The sequence below is a fragment of the Alexandromys fortis genome, unplaced genomic scaffold (assembly GCF_014885135.2).
Source record: "Alexandromys fortis isolate MF-2015 unplaced genomic scaffold, M_Fortis_MF-2015_v1.1 scaffold_205, whole genome shotgun sequence".
NCBI lineage: Eukaryota > Metazoa > Chordata > Mammalia > Rodentia > Cricetidae > Alexandromys > Alexandromys fortis.
In genome coordinates, this window is record NW_026068107.1 from 56663 (window position 1) to 68182 (window position 11520).

General features: G+C 41.4%; 2 long non-coding RNA genes and 1 other non-coding gene across 9 annotated transcripts in view; 1 reads left to right on the top strand and 2 right to left on the bottom strand.

The window, feature by feature from the left end:
• Positions 1-8118, bottom strand: part of LOC126489716 (uncharacterized) — a 15208-nt gene extending 7090 nt beyond the window's left edge. The window contains exons 1-4 of one of the 2 annotated variants that reach the window (XR_007588999.1): positions 6917-8118; positions 4621-4715; positions 3592-3698; positions 2153-3294 (exon numbers count right to left, since the gene is read on the bottom strand). This is a non-coding gene — a long non-coding RNA (uncharacterized lncRNA). Of the gene's footprint in view, positions 1-2152; positions 3342-3591; positions 3699-4620; positions 4716-6916 lie in introns of both variants that reach the window. The other variant, XR_007588998.1, reaches the window with a different exon arrangement.
• The window catches only part of LOC126489714 (uncharacterized), a 70546-nt gene that overhangs the window by 34256 nt on the left and 24770 nt on the right, over positions 1-11520 (top strand). The gene's annotated exons all lie outside the window — the stretch shown is intronic.
• Positions 7429-7500, bottom strand: Trnaa-cgc (transfer RNA alanine (anticodon CGC)). Its single transcript has one exon. It is a non-coding gene; the product is annotated as a tRNA-Ala (tRNA).

Consider the following 11520-nt stretch of genomic DNA (forward strand, 5'->3'; position numbering starts at 1 on the left):
CACACACACACACACACACTGGTGGCACTGATGATTCACACACTTGAAACAAGGGCTCATGTCAGCTTCTTGTCAACCTTCTGCGTGTTCTCTCTACAGTCCTGTTGTTCTTCTCATAGAAGAGACCTGACATTGACAGACAGAGGAGACAAAGTGTCACTGACAACTAGAATTTGGTGATTACTGTCTTCCCAGGGGTGGTCAGATAATCCAGAATTCTAGACAGATAAATAGTGAAGAGCAAGTACATTTGAATGTGTGTCCTCCCATGGGCACGTTGTGGGATAATTTAAGCATCACAATATATAATGATGACAAAGGAGTACTCCTTCTAAAAATGGTGTTTCTGAGCAGACACAAAGGAATGAGTAAATACATTCATAATCAAAAGAAAAAAAGGAAACTTTACTCAAAGACAAGCAATGCTTGTAGACTAGTAACTGCACAGGGAAGTAGGTATCAGAGCAACACTTAGCAGGTGTCATGGTAATAATCCATATGGCAAAACCATCCATAAAACACCCCCTCTGTACACAGTCCACAGCAGACACTGCTAAAATCTGTGTGACTGATGGGAAAATAAGAAGGAAACAGATGAGTAATAGCCTTGTTCTTTTTGTGTTCTAAAATTATATTAGAAATTATGAAAATGATTAAGGATTCTTCATAATATAGACCTTTCTGTAAATACAGATTCATACATACATATTCACTTGTCACCATCTTTCTCCATCCCTGATCTCAGAACCTCTCTGATGGAGCTTGCTGGGAGGTAAAGGACTAGCTTTATGGTTTTGCAGATTCCATTTGGGCAAATATTTGACCTGTGGCTGCTTTAGAATATTTCCCCAAAATTGGCTGTTTGACATTTGTTTCTTTTTTTCATAATTCACTTGCAACTTCAAAATCCTGAAATTGAAACACAGCAAATATATGTTAGCATCAAGGATATTTTAATCATAGGGAAAGTAACCTGACACTTCAACCTAAAAGAGAGCTTCTGTTTAAATCTACCCACAGACAGTTGAACACAGTGAAATGTCTGGAAGCAGTAATTTAAAATCCCTGTCACTGGAGATAGCATCAGCAAATATGAAATAATTAGGAAAACTCTGCCCACTTCTCTGTAGTGCCTAGACACTGAATGGGACAAATCATTGATGAGAGAGAGTAATGATGTATAGAATCGTCGACTGTGGTGATATTTTGTTTCTTCCATGACAATAAAGCTTGCCTGAGGACCAGTGTGTGCTGATAGCCTCTAGTTAGCCATAGAGGCCAGGCACGCACCTTTCCCAACACTCAAGAAACAGAACTATGTGAGTTCAAAGCCATCCCGGGCTACATTAGATTGACCCAGTCTAAAGAGAAACAGAGTCAGGCAGTGGTTACTCACATCTTTCATCAAAGTGCTTTGGTGTCACACACCTTTAATCCCAGCACTAGGGAGATGGAGTCTGAAAGGGATATGGCTGGGAAAAGAGAGGAATATAAGGTGGGAGGAGATAGTTACAGACAGTTGTGAACCATCGGGTAGGTGCTGGGTATCAACCCTGGATCCTCGGGAAGACATCCAGTGATTTTAAAACATGAGCCATCTCTCAGGCCATAGTTTATTTTTTGTTATTTTAAAACTTTTTTGAGATGTCTTAGGAAAAGCTGCATTATACCTGTAGATAATTTCAGCTCTATCAGTTGGGTTGAGGTTTCTTGAGTGGCAGTTACAAAAATATAAATTAGATCACAGGGTGAGAGGCTCTTTCCCCTCTCATGTCAACTTCAATGCCCTGTCTTTCTGGCTTCAGCTTCCAGCACCCATATGGTGGCCCACAGTGGCCTATAAGTCCAGGTCTAGAGGAACCGACAGTCTTTTCTGGTCTCAGTTGGCATCTGCACTCAAACGTGCATACGGCACACACAGACATACAGGCAGACACTCAGTAAGTAGTAAAAATAAATCTAAAAGGTAATTGATCCAAAAAACAACCTAAACGTGAAACTTGTAGCAGAAAACAATTGAATGAATTACAGACAAACTTCTTAGATATAACAAACCCCCTTTCATTAAATGAAGAACTGGATTGTTAAGAACTCCATAAAGTGAGAAAATGTCCTACCTTCCATATATATGTTAGAAACATATTTTTCTTACCTGGGAAAATGAATGTGGGAACTTGTGTATCATGTGACAGCCTTATTTTTTCCAGAATACAGAAAGCCTAAAAAAGAGCCACTAAGAAAATAGATAATTCAGGAAATAAAAGTTAGCCAGAAGGGTGAGTAGATGCTCCACTAAAGAAACATACAGCATCAACATCCTTAACACTTAGGGAAGAGAGACAGGTGACCCTGAGGGGACTCTCGACACATCCATAAAATACTCAGAAATAAAGACTTGTAATACAATGACCTGGCAGGTTTGTGGAGGATGAAACTCTCCCATACCCACTGCTGGTGGCCATGGAGAACAGTAGAGAGACTTGGAAAAGTATTTCCCAATTTCTTCATATGTTAATTGTCATATGGCCATCACATCCCCAAACATATAACCTGGAGAAAGAGGACATATTTTTTTAAAGACTTATTTATTTCAGTTCACAGCACCTTTATATACAAGATACTGAAATTGAAAACAACCTCAGCAACAGGCAACAGGCAAAGACTTATATCCCAAAACCAGCACAGCAGTTTTCAACTGTAACTCCAGTGCCATGGGATCCAATGCCCTCTCCTGGCTTCCATGGGCACCAGGCATGCATGTGCTCTTTATACCTATCTGAAGACAAACATATATACACATAAAATAAAAATAAATTATAACATTTTCAGTGTAGCTATACATTGCTACACCATTTAATATTAAGAATGAACAATTATCATGGACAACAAAAGAGATAAACTTAAACATATATACAAGATGAATGAAGGCCAGATGTCTCTAAACTCTGGTTCTATTCTAATACATTCCAGCATATACAAATTGGCTGGTAATGGCAGATTGCTGTACTTTCCTGAAGACAGGGTAGGGCAGTGGTTGGGACTGAAAACCTAACTAACATAGAAATTAAACCTTCTGGATTGGTAAATAATAATGAAACTTGTACCTACCTGAGTATAAGAAGATATCTATTGTCATTATGGGGCAAAGTAGAAAAATAGTAATTACATTTAATATTTGATGACTTGGACTTCAGAGATGGCCCCATGGTTAAGACGACTTGCTGCTCTTACAGAAGACCTGGGCTGGGTTCTCAGCACTCACTTGGTGGCCCACCATGGACTGCATACCTGTTTCTAGGGGAAACAACACCTGTTTCTGTCCAAAGCAGCACACCCTGATCCTGAAACCAGAGCAAAAGAAACATACACTGACCCTGAGACTAGAATCAATTCACTGGCCCTGAAACCAGAGTCCAACGTTTAAAAAAGGCCAGTGAAATAAACACACTTTGCCCCTGAAACCGAAGCCACAGAAAGACACTCTTCCACTTACCAATTCGACAAAACAAACTAACCAATCTGTCAGCATAAAAGCAACGAATTCCTGAGGAGGAAAACCAGCTGATCACTGAGCAGAAAATCAACCTGTACCTTTTCAGTTGGGAGCTGCCTTTCCCACTCTTGCAGGGGCAGCCACCTCCTGGATTCTTTCCTCCCAGTGAATCTCTTGAATGAGGCTTGGGTGAGACCTTCTTTGCCTAAAAAGAACAGAGAAGCAATGACTTCAACTGGAGACGAGCAGAGGAGAGGGGAGCAGAACTGGAAAAGCTTCTCCTAGCAGAGCAGACTTGTTACTCTTCTGAGGCTCTAAGCAGAGCTCTAACAACTTAGCTGGGAAAACCCTCCCCTACCAGAGCAGAGCTGTTAATCTGGGGAAAACTTTCCCTGAAGCAGGGCTGTGAGCTCCTATGTTTAAGGTGAATTTGGGGTATTCCTTGGCTCCTGACTGCCATGATCACTTTCCATCTGAGCAGCAATGCTTACAATATACACACAATTTTTAAAACATTGAAGTCATAGGGTGCTGGGCACGTATCCCCAGGATGCCTGATACCATTCTGTTCAGGCAGGTGCCAGTCACCCACAGGCCAGCTTGCATTGTCAAAGCCTGGGCTGGCGGGAAGACATTCACAGGTCTACCCGGTACTTCAAGGAAGCCATTATGGTGAGCAAAATGTGTGGTGGAGAAATGGGAGAGAAAGAGCAACAGAACTAGGTATGATAAAAGGTGCAATGGAGGATGTGAGGGTGATGAGGAACAGGCTGAGGAACAACCTAAATACTTTCAAGCTCAGGAACATGGATTCAAAACAAACTCCTTACCCAGACCCAGAAAAACAAATGTAATATGTACTCTCTCATGAGTGACTTTTAGACATAAAGCAAAGAAAAACCACCTTACTTTCCACAACCCCAGACAACCTAGACAAGAAAGAGGATCCTAAGAGAGACATTCTGGATCTACATAGGAAGGAGAAAAAGACAAGAAGTCCTGAGAAAACTGGGAGTGTGGGGGTCACAGGAGAGGAGGAAGGGGAGACAGTAGGAAGGTAGGGAAATTGAGTTAAATGTATAGCTCTTTAAAAACAATAAAAACCAAACTTCTTAGATATAACAAACCTCTTTTCATAAGTTGAGAAGCTTGTTGTTAGGACGTCCATCAAGTGTCAGATGTATGCTCTTCCAAGTAATGGTTGATAAATAAAGACAATGCCCTGATGGGGAAACACAAGTTTGAAAACCATGCACCAGATTAAGGAATCCTTGTATCTAGAATACAGAACATCTCACAGATGTCATTAAGGTAAGTACTACCTATGGGTTTTCATATAATAGAATAGAGATGATTCTAAGTGACCAAGAGTATTGATTTCATAATAAATGTATATGAATTCATCAAGCAAAGAAAAATACTCTTCAGGATGCCTGTTAAGATAAAATCTTAAACTACTGACTTTTAAGCACATACCCCTTAAATGTTACACTGAACACTTAGAAATGAACAAAAAATAGTAGCCAATTACAAATAAAAAGTAACCTGAGATAAAAGTTCTGATATTTGAGAAATGCTTAAAAGAATATGCAATTAAGAGATATTTTTGAAACCCACAATAATTCTATGGGCTCAACTTTAGTGGCAAAATGTTATTTTTTTTTCAAGAAATATCCCTATAATGTGGCATATTTTTTTTGAGGACTGTGATGGCTAATCTTGGTTGTCAACTTGACTACATCTAAAATCAACTAAAACTCAAGTATCTGGGCACTCCTGTGAGAGATTTTCTTGATTGGATCATTTGAGGTGAGAATAGTCACCCTAATCTGGGCAACATCTCTGTTGGAAGTCCACATCAAAGGACGTGGAAGAAGAAAGCTTTTGTTTTTGCGTGCTCTCATTCTTATTAGCAAGGTCATCTTCCCTGCTTCTGAGGCATCCCTTTGTTGGAGATAGAACCTACATTTTTGGGACTCCAATAGTGACTGAAGACCAGTAGCAGGGCCCTAGGAATCCTCTAGATCTTCAGTGCCAAACTGGGACTGCTGAGACATCCAGTCTTGTTGGCTGAACAACTACCATTTATGGCTTTTCTGCCATACAGAGCCATTGTTGGAGTAGCTGGACCACAGTCTACCAAATTATATTCCTTTAGATCAGTGGTTCTCAACCTTTGAGTTTGACCCCTTTCACAGGGATCAGATAAGACCATAGATAAACACAGATATACAGATTTACATTGTGGTCCATAAAAATAGCAAAATTACAGTTATGAGTAGCAATTAGATAACTTTGTAGTTGTAGGTCACCACAATACGACAAACCGCATTAAAGGGTCACAGCGTTGGGAAGATTGAGAACCACTGCTTTAGTGAGATCTGACTAATGCAACGGATAAGGAAAAGCTCAGGAACAATAGTAGATTGGAACACACTGCCTTCGATGCAACAATAATCATATGGGAAATAATACATTTAAAATATTTATGAAAGCTAATTTCCCTGTAGATCCTATATGTAGCTCTATGAACTTCTGAAATTGATAGAAGACAACGTACCCACTCTCCAGATGAATATGGAACATTCGCCAACACTAACTCCACATGAAACTGTTAAATTTGTACACAAATGCATGTATGGATTAAAATGTTGCAATTTGCAGGTAGTTCAATTGGTAAAAGAAAGGCACATATGCTTATGCCTGCCTGCTGAGTTCAATTCCCAAGACCCATGAGGTGAAAGGAGGGAACCAATCACCACGAACTGGTTTTGGGAGGCACGTATGTATCTAGCCACTAACGCACTGAAAGCCCTCTTTCACAGCAATAGAAACCCTGGCTAAGCAGAAAAGAGAAAAATATTCCAAGAATGGTGACCTCTATGCATTCATAAATGTAGGAGAAGATCCAAGTTTTCCAGAAGGTCAGTAAAACAAAGCAGACTCAGTAAGGATAAAAGACCAAAGTTTTCTCTCAGATATCGAATCTAGAGTTGAATTCATTTATGAGTGTGGCTGTGTGTGGTCATGTTGCTGTTCAAATAGAAAACAATTGCTTTCTTTTCTGTTTGCCCAGAGAGCTGACTGACTGCAACTTGGAAAGAAGACATCCCTGCTGTCTCCCTTCCCTATGAAATCTCACAGATCCTAAGGGCGAGCAATCTCATGCACAGAGTGGGAAGTCGGGATCACAGAGTGCTCATTTGGCCTCATCTCCCTCCTGCTCACTGTCCCACAACTCCCCTCCTGGACAATGGCTCCAGCACACCCCGGTACAGAACAGCACAGGAGGAGGCAGAATGGTCCCAAGTCTGTCTCCTTCCGGAGATACACAGGCTGCAAACCCCCAGGTAGGAGTGAGCCTACTTTCGTCTGGAATCCCTGCATCTTCCTCCCAACTTTCAGGAAGAATCTGGTGCTCACCTCCGGGAATCCATAAGCTCAACTCAGTCCAAACACCAAGAACTGAATGCTCCTTTCCAGGACGTTGGCGGTCGCCTTTTGAAAGCGGTCGCCATAATGGCCCCGGTTTCTATGACAACCGCAATGCTGCCTCCCTGGTAGTAACCAGGAATGGCTCCGCCCAGCCCTCCCTTTTTTTCTCAGAGCAAGAACTCTTCACCCTTGTTTTCACCCAAGAAAGCATACCCATCATCTGAGAAACTGTCCCTCTACGAAAGCAAAGCTTTCCTTTTTTGTTCGATCTGTGAACAAAACATATCCTTGGAAGCATGACCATATTGTACTCACCCGACCATGGCTGTGTCTGTGGAAATGCCGTCACAAAGATGAACATTGCTGTCACAGTGACAAATGAGCAATTTCATCCAATAATTAGCTATGCATATATAATTTCAACACGGGAATTTAAAGTCTGGGACACCTTGTACAGAAACATCCTGAAAAAGAAAAGTCAAAGGTTAAAAATATTGTTTTGGAGATGCCGGGGATCGAACCCGGGGCCTCATATATGCGAAACATGTGCTCTACCTCTGAGCTACATCCCCACACCTGGTAACAGCTTCATCAAAGCCTATGTGAATTCAGAGAGACCGAGCCAACATTCAGAGATTGCAAGGGTCTGCATCAGGTCCTTTGAGCATATTGGATTCCAGGTTAAGTTTAGTGTTTTGATAGGATTCATGGGACTTTTGTTGCATGAGAAAACAATCTATTTTCAATCAAAGGAAAAATAATAATAAAAAAATAATAATAACAACAACAACATTAACAACAAACCTTATGCTCTTTGAAGCAAGGTAAGCTAACAATGAATGATACTTTGAATTACTCAGTCCCATCAATTTTACTTCAACTTTACCTTGCAGGTGATTCAACAGGCCAGTATCATGCGGAATTAATAATTATATGTTGCTGATATGCAGTCATATCTGAGAGTATGAGTAGCTTCCTGAAACCCTCTTTAGCATACCTCCTTTCTCTTTTAAAACACACCTTAATTTTAGGGCTTGAAAGGCATTTTTTATAATCTTGGTCATGGTGGTCATTTTGTTTTGTAATGTTGCCAATACTGTCCATCACTCCATTTATGGCAATAACTAAATGTGCGGTAGCTATTGGTTCATAAAACCCTACGGTGCTCTCACTTTCTGCATGTTTATGAATCTCACCACATGCTTTGTAAGTTTCAAAAATGAGAGGTTTTCTGAAATATGTCCTCCATTTCACACATTATCTAGTATATGTCTTAATATACAAAATCATTAAATAAATACTGTATGTATGTTCAGATGAGTGAAAATGTATTTTTAGAAAGAAAACAGTCTATCGTTTTTCCATTTACATACCAATCAAAGTTTCTATTCCCTCCCCTCCGCCCATTTCCTCCACTTACCCTCCTCCCAAACCTTTATCCAGTCCTCAGAGAGGGTAAGGCACATTGCCCAGAGGAAGGACCAAGCCCCTCCCCCAATATATCCAGGCTGAGCAAGGTATCCATGCAAAGATAATGGTTTCCAAAAAGTCAGCAGCAGCAGCAGAAGCAACAGGGATAAATCCTCTTGTCACTGCCACTGGCCCTGCAGTCTACCCCAGCCATAAAATGTTAACCACATTCAGAGGGTCCAGCTTGGGCCTATGTTTGTTTCTTCCCTGTCTGGCCAGAGTTGCTGAGCTCACATCAGCTCAAGTAAACTGTTTCAGTGGGTGTCCGCATCATGGTCTTGACCTCTTTGCTATATTCTCACTCCTCCCACTCTTCAACTGGAAAAAAATTAATATATAGGACCTGAGACGATGCCAGACTATAGAAGACTGAGTCCACACTTAAGACATTGCTTAACCTCAACAATTATTGGAATACTACAAAGAATGATATCAAAACAGGACTTTAATATATAACTTCTAGATAAAGACAAGGAGGAATGGCAAACAGGTGAGCTAGTGTAGGAGACTGAGAGCTACCTAAATTAAATGAAGACTAAAGCAAAAAGAGAAGGATGGAGGGATTGGAATCAAAAGGTAAATGAGGGCGACGGAAGAAGCAATAACATCTCAGTGCTGATTGTGGTCTAGGTTTGAGATGTTGGTGGATAAGTACTGATAATCAAATGACCTAGAAGTAACAAAATATTAGTCAGTGTATCTCTGTGAGCCATGACACTTTTGTGTTATCTTTCTTTCTGGGAATCTTCCTTCCATTTTTGTTCATAATAGATTTTCCCCATAATCTATCCTGATTATAATTTCCCTTCACTCTACTCCTTCCAGTTCCGCTCTACCTTCCCTTCTATCAGGATCCATTCTGTTTCTATCTCTCAGTAGATAATAACAGGCTTCTAAGAGATAATAGCAAAGCACAACAAAATAAATTAGAATAAGACTTTAAATCACAATTATCAAATTGAAATTGGATGAGACAAATGAACAGGTGTAAAAGTGCCCACAAGAAGACCCAAGAATCAGAGACCCACTTGTTCACACACTCAACAGCCCCACAAAAATACAAATAAAAGTTCTCCTAAAATACTGAATGAGATAATATACACATTGAAGACCTGGTACAGACCCATGCCTGCCTCATGCTTGCTGCTTTGGTCTCTTTGAGTTTCTGTGAGTCGATTTAGATGGACTTGTACTCCAGATGTTAATCAATCTACCTTAAATTCCAAATAAAGCACTTTCGTTATATACTCCAAGGACACGTCAGCCTACCACCAGGACACTTCCATGTGATAATTGTACTTTATCTTATTCTAATTAATTTTGTTATTTTTTATCTCTTAGGAGCCCATTGTTTTCTAATTAGAATCAGAAAGGAGGTGGATCTGGATGTCATGAGAGGAGGGGAGAAACTGGGGAGGTTAAAGGGAGAGGAAACTCTAATGAGAATATATTGTACAAGAAAAATGTGTCTTTTAAACAGAGGGTGAAAATAAGTAAAGTATCAGGATAACTATCGTGATGTCATGCCTCTAACACAACCTAGCTGTCCATATGTCTCTACACACAGGAAAGGCCTCCCTTCTCACCTCGCTTTCACTCAAAGCAAAACCCCTTCCTTAGAGCTGCAGAGAAGCTAGGTAACAAGGAAGCCCCAAGGAGGGATGCATGGATTGCCCTGGGAAGGGGAATTAGATGAGATCACCTGGGTAAACTGGAGGTGAGGAGGTGGTGAAGGAGAGGCAATGGGGAAGGAGAACATGAGAGAACAGGAAGGTCATAGAGAATGGAGTGGGAAAGCAATGAAAGAGGGAACTTGATAGAGAGAGAGAGTCACTATGGTATTAGGGAGAAACCTGGTGCTAGGGAAATTCCCATGAATCCACAAGGATGATCCCAGCTAAGACTCCTAGCAGTAGTGGAGAGGGTTCCTGAACCGGCCTTCCCCTATCATCAGATTGGTGACTACCCCAACTATCATTATAGAGGCTTCCTCCAGTAATTGTGGACTCAGATGGGCCTTCTGTATGTGGAGAGATGGTTATGAAGTTTGGACTATCAGAGGTGATACTGGCAATGGGATCAGGATCTATCCTTGGTGCTCAGCCTTGTTTGTGGATGCCCATTCTCTGTGTTGAGATGTGATGCTATCCTTAATGCAGGGAGGAGGGACTTGGTCCTGCCCCAAATTAATGTGGCCTTACCCCTTGGGAGGACTAGAGAAGGTGTGGGCTGGGGTGGGGAGGCATGGGGAGTGTGAGCAGGGGTGGGAGGAAGAACTGTGGTTGGAATGTAAAATGAAATTTTAAAAAACAAATTGGTCAATTTAAAAAACAATAGAACCCACCCCCCCAAATCCTCTTAGCCAAGACTGGTGGGCCATGCCTACAATCTCAGCACTTAGCGCGTGGAGAAAATAGAATGCAAGACAAAATAATAAACATTATTTTTTATATATGATAAATGAAATACAAATATACAAGAATATTCCTTACATATATATGATAATAATTCACCACTGTTGCAACACTCCATTTTTTTAATATAATTTTTTATTGAAAAAAAAATTTCCGCCTCCTCCCCGCCTCCCATTTCCCTCCCCATCTCCCTTTCCCCCCCTCCTCCCTCTCCTCTCCCCCTCCCCCCACTCCTCTCCCCCTCCCTCTCCAGTCTGAGGGGCAGTCAGGGTTCCCTGCCCTGTGGAAAGTCCAAAGTCTTCCCGCTCCATCCTGGTCTAGGAAGGTGAACATCCAAACTGGCTAGGCTCCCACAAAGCCAGAACATGAAGTAGGATCAAAACCCAGTGCCATTGTCCTTGCCTTCTCAGCAGCCCTCATTGTCTGCCATATTCAGAGAGTCCGGTTTTATCCCATGCTTTTTCAGTCGCAGTCCAGCTGGCCTTGGTGAGCTCACAATAGATCAGCCCCACTGTCTCCGTGGGTGGGTGCACCCCTCGTGGTCCTGACTTCTTTGCTCATATTTTCCCTCTTTCTGCTCCTCCTTGGGACATTGGGAGCTCAGTCCGGTGCTCCAGTGTGGGTCTCTGTCTCTATCTCCATCCATCTCCAGATGAAGGTTCTATGGTGATATGCAAGATATTCATCAGTATGGCTATAGGATAGGGT